The following is a 5,857-nucleotide window of genomic DNA, read 5'->3' as shown; positions in this document are numbered from 1 at the left end:
ATTGCAGAAGAGAAGATGGCCAGTGCTCTTCATACTCCTACAATAATAAAAATATCATTCTACCAAACATCTGTCATCTTTACATGCCAAGTAAATCACTCAAAAATCAAGAAGAAAAAATAGAAATGGGGAATAATTTGTCATTGAAGTAATTAGATAAAAAAAGACAACAAGGAGAAAAGCCAACTACCCTTATAGGAGGTCATTTCTCCTTATAATTCATCACAGGTCTTTCCATATGGGACAATAGTCCATGCATCTACTAATGACTATTAGGAAGAGCAGGTTCAAGACCCATTATTTTCTCTCTTTCTAAGCTTGACCTCTTCTTTAGGTCACTAGGAAAATACTCATGTTTCCATGAGTTATCACTTCCTCCACCATGATTCTCCAATCTTGGTCTCATATCCTCCCACTAATATTCTTCTTCATTTGAATTTCCTTAGTTTCTAAACACCATTCTACTGCTTATTATATCAATTTCTTGAGGTCGATGTATGTCATGTGAAAGTAGTCCACATAAGGATCTTTGGACCCTATAATTTCCATAGGCATCAATTAGAGCATGATGCATTAGTTGATGCCTCCAATCATAGCCAGTCCTCGAACCATATGCTTCACTCATAGTAGTAGTCTCAAGTTTCCTGAGGTGATATCCATCACCTTTCCCACCCCAAGTCCTTTCCCACCCATTTTCCATCTCTACATACCTATCATTTAGCCTTCCAACAATCCTTGATGGATAAGGAGTCCTTTCAAATCTGATTCTTGATGATGCCAGAGGAGAACTCCTTCCTCCAACACTTTATGGAGAAGGATCCCTTCAAATTCCAACTCTTGGTGGAGAGGAAACCCTTCCACCTCTTAACCTAATGTTTTCTAACTCCCATCCTTGACAAGGGAGAGAGAGGCCTTCCAAGTCTAATCCTTGATGGAGAAACATTGAAATCATTATCACTATAGCTTGTAGAAGGCTTATATCCATATCCAGGTTCACGAAAACCATTTTCACTTTCTGGTCTATGTTCCTTCTACCAATAAGAAATATCAGTCAGTGGTAATGTAGAAAGATATGAAACCTACAAGCCAAAATCATTCCTACACACATAACATATAATATCTCACATTAGGTCATGATCTAATGGCGAGGATGGGCATGTGAGGCCGTCGGCCAAGATTTGACTATCCAAGAGCATGATTGTAGAGGTTAGGACCACATACAAAGGAAATAGTACATGAAATACTTTGACACAATAGGAAACCCCTCTGTTGCAACAACTCAACCAAACATGTAGTTTAGAACTGTATGAGAATAAGACAACTTTTTGCTACATGGAAATTTGTGATTTTCCATTCAAGGAATATGACACACTTAGGGGATCAATTCCTACATGCATAACATATAATATCCCACATGAGGTCACGATCTAATGGTGAGGATGGGGCATGTGGGTCCGCCAGCCAATATTTGACTATTCAAGAGCATGATTATAGAGGTTTGGAACACATAAAAAAAAATAGTACCTAAAAGACTTTGACACAACAGGAACCCCCCATGTCGCAACAACTTAGCCAAACATGCAGTTCAAAATAGTATGAGAATAGGACAAATTTTTTTGTAGGTTGGCTACATGGAACTTTGTGATTTTCCATTCAAGGAATTGGACACACTTAGGGGATCAAGTCAATTGTAAGAATCTAACATTTAAAAAATAAAACACAACACCAAGAATCAGTGAAAAAACCAAATAAATGTGAACAAGAATCACCCTGAAAGCCAAAGATGTTCATCAATCCAAATAACAATAATCCCATCTGTTGTTTATCTGTTCTGCTCAAAAGTGATGTTTCTCACAAGTTTTGTGTTTGGATGATGAGGTAGAGCAGTAAATGAAACAATTTCAAGACTTGAAAGGTGGCCATGTTTAAATGAAATCATAGGTACATAATCCCATATGGGTTTCTGACCACCTTATTTCCCCTCACTTATATTTACAAATAGGAGACAAAGATATTCATTTTTACTAAAAGATACTTTTTGATGTGTTTTGCAGTTGGTGTTGTGCCTTTAGAAAAGGAAAGAGAAAAACATTCCTTACACATCTCACCCATCATCAGCTCATTCAGATACTAAAAGAGAAACAAAAACAACTACTTCATGGGATGATTTTCAAAGATGTGATGTGCATGAGAATTATGAGATCTTTTCTAGTTGTTGAGCTTTGGTTTTAGTGTATGAGGAGTCACATAGGTTTGGAAGGGAAATGTTTGATTGTTCCCGTAAGTCCTCATTTGGGTTTGAGAAGGATGGCATGATGTCTACACATGATATTGTCTATTCAGGTTTTCTTCATCTGAGTGTTTCAGATGAATCTTTGTTTGACACTGACATTTCAAATTATCTTCATGACCAAATGCCAATGTAAAAGAACTAAGTTTCAACTATTGCATAGGCAAGGAGGTGAAGGATATAGCTCAAAAGAGGCAAATATCCCCAGTTAAGGTGGGAGTATTTTGTTTATAAAAGTTGCAATCATGTTGGTTACACGCTTTAGCTATTAGATTTTAAAGAATGAGGATTTTTGTTCTTTTTCTAGTGCCTGGAAAAGCATTCCAAATTGTATCATTCTTTGGATCTATGTAATATCAATTTTGTATTATTTATACAATCATTAATCTATGTTTTTTCAAAGGATTCACATTAGTTTTTCTCAGTTTCTATCATGGTAGTCCAAAGTTAATTCTATCATAAATGCAAGATCCGTGGTTGGTTTTCCCAAATCTCTTGGTTTTAATGCTAAAGACAATGTTTAATCTTGGTTTAAAATTTAAATCCTAAAGGCAATGTAATGTGAAGATATCTAATAAGGAATCTGGGTTGATAATGGAAAGATAGATCTGGAATAACCATCATACAGAGAATTAATCCAAATATTTTGGTTTAAATGTCAAAGAAAATGTAATGTTAAGGGCTTTGTGTCTATATCTATAGTCTAATAAGGAGACTAGGTTGATCATGATAACAATATATATGAAATGAACAACATGTAGAGACAAAAATGGTGCTTTGCATCATAAGGAATCCAATAAAAATAGTAGAATTACTACTTTGCATCGTAAGTAACCCGATATAAATTATAGGTTACTGTTATATGGACAAAATCTAGATAAAAACACTCACCAACTATCTTTGACTATGTAATTACCAACTCTTTATATGGTTGAGGTTATCTAATTACCATTGTAGTTTGATAGTCAATCTCTCTATGTGTGAAAGGTTGCATTAACTTTTCTCTCAAGACAACAATGCCCATTTCCTTTTGTTACAATATATAGCATTGACGTTACAATATATGGAGTAGGGAAAGCTTCTCCACCTAACTTGTTACGTCCTTTTCTGGAATCACAAGAGTCAAGCATGTGTTTTTTTAACAATTCCTTGCAAAATAATAAATGACAATGTTTGGTTTCTCCATTTGTAATATTTTGCAATGTGTTAATATCGCCTTACCATGGTGGATTTTGAGCTAATTAATTTAGCCTATGTAGCATTATGTAGTCTATGTTTGATAATTGTTTGTTCATTCTTTTTTAGTATTTGAAATGTTCTTGACAATGTATCTAAGGCTTCCCAAGATAATAATTTATCCATGGTTTTTTATAGATGCTTCAAAGAACTTCATTGACAAATCCAAAATCTCAGACTATGAAGATGGAAATGTTATCAGCTCAATGGTTGTCACCTTTGGTATGCTTCAAATTCATCTATATTCTTATTCAAGCTTTCACATAAGATGGAGAGAATCATTGACATCAAGCTTACCAACATTTTTTATTTTTACATGGCATGGAAGATCTTGCACTTTTAAGGCAATATAGCACTTTGTCTACTCCAACTCTGGAGAATTTACTTGTATAGATGGACTATCAGCCCCATCAGGGTTTTGACAAGGGTTGATCCTTTCAGTCATTCAATCCCATGGAGAATATAAAAATTACCTCAATAACATGCTTGGAATATAATTCTGGTGTCATGTTTTCGGAAGTTCTAATAGGTTACGAGAGGCCTATGAAAATTCCAAAGGATAATAATTGGGATTCAACTTCATCTCAGTTTCCGTTCCCCTCTTTCTATTTGCAAAATTATATGCAGAATGTTCAAGTTCATCAACAACACTGCTTACCCCAACAACTTGAAGTTATATTACAAGTCTCCCACAAGTGAAAGATGGCATATATGAGACAACGACACCAATAACCCCCGCTATCCATGGAGAGATCATGGTTTCCAAGTGATCTATTGGTCAAAAGAGTTGTATTTCTCATTTTGACACTGATCACAGTCTAGATGCATTTAATTTTTCTGTAGGAGGAGAATTGTTTTCAACACAAAGGTTTTCCATGGGAAATAATTTCCTAGATATAAATATATCTACTTCAATAATAAATTCTCTAGTTGGTGTTGTTCCTTTGGAAAAGGAAAAAGAAAAACATGCCTTACACATTTTGATCATCATTATCTCATTCAAATACTATAAGAGAAACAAAAACAACCATTTCATGTGATGATTTTCAAAGATGTGATGTGCATGAGAATTCTGAGATATTTTCTAATAGTTCAGCTATAGTCTTGGTGTATGACAAGTCACATTGGCTTGGAAGGGAAATGTTTGATTGTTTGCCTGAGCCCCCATTTTGGTTTGAGAAGGATGATGTGATGTGTACACAACATACTATTTTTTCAGGTTTTCTTCATCTAAGTGTTTCATATGAATCTTTGTTTTCCACTAAGATTTCAAATGATCTTCATGACCAAATGCCAATGTAAAACAGCTAAGCTGCAACTGCTGCAGAGGCAAGGAGGTGAAGGATAGAGCTGAAAAGAGGCAGATATCCCCAGTTAAGGTGGGAATATTTCGTTTATAAAGGTTGCAAACATGCTGGCTACATGCTCTAGCTATTGGCTTTTAAAGATTGGGGATTTTTGTTCTTTTACTAGTGCTTGGAAAAGAATTCCAAAGTGTATCATTCTTTGGATATATGTAAGCTCAATTTTTTATTATTTCTACATTCATTAATCTAGGTTTTGCTCAATGATTCACTTTAGTTTTTCTAAGTTTCTATCATGGGAGTCCAAAGTTAGTTTTATCATAAATGCAAGATTTGTGGCTAGTTTTCCCAAATCTCTTGGTTTTAATGCCAAAGACAATGTTGAATCTTGGTTTAAATTTTGAATTATAAAGGGAATGAAATGTGAAGATATCTAATAAGGAATTTAGGTTGATAATGGAAATATAGATCTAGAATAACCATCATACAGAGAATTAATCCAAATATTTTAGACTAAATTCCAAAGTCAATGTAATGTTAAGGGATTTGTGTCTATATCTATAATCTAACAAGGAAACTTGATTGATAATGAAAAAAATATATATTAAATTACCAACATGCATAGACAATAATGGTTCTTTGCATCATAAGGAATCTAATAAAAATTCTAGAATTAGTGCTTTGCATCATAATTAATCCAATAGAAATTCTAGGTTACTATTATATCGACAGAATCTAGATAGAAAGACTCATCAGTTGTCTTTGACTATGTAATTTCCAACTCTTTATATAGCTGAGGCTATCTAATTACCATTGTAGTTTGACAGTCCATCTCTCTGTGTGTGAAAGGTTGCATTAAATTTTCTCTCAAGACAACAATCCCCATTTCCTTTTGTTACAATATATAGCATTGACATTACCCTCTGAAGTTGGAGTAGGGAAAGTTTCTCCACCTAATTTGTTACGTCCTTTCCTGGAATCTCAAGAGTTAAGCATGTGTTTTTTTAACATTTCCTTGTAGAATAAT

At 34.3% G+C, this 5,857-nt stretch overlaps 1 pseudogene; it reads left to right on the top strand.

Moving 5' to 3' along the window:
- The first annotated feature begins 3,664 nt into the window (after positions 1 to 3,664).
- LOC149229324 (uncharacterized) lies at positions 3,665 to 4,566 on the top strand (annotated as a pseudogene).
- Positions 4,567 to 5,857: the final 1,291 nt, after the last annotated feature.

Source organism: Pinus tabuliformis, chromosome J (assembly GCF_031772625.1).
Source record: "Pinus tabuliformis cultivar Carrire ecotype Pingquan chromosome J, CPIR1, whole genome shotgun sequence".
Lineage (NCBI taxonomy): Eukaryota > Viridiplantae > Streptophyta > Pinopsida > Pinales > Pinaceae > Pinus > Pinus tabuliformis.
The sequence above is the reverse complement of the archived record's forward strand: the minus strand, read 5'-3'. Positions and strand labels throughout refer to the sequence as shown.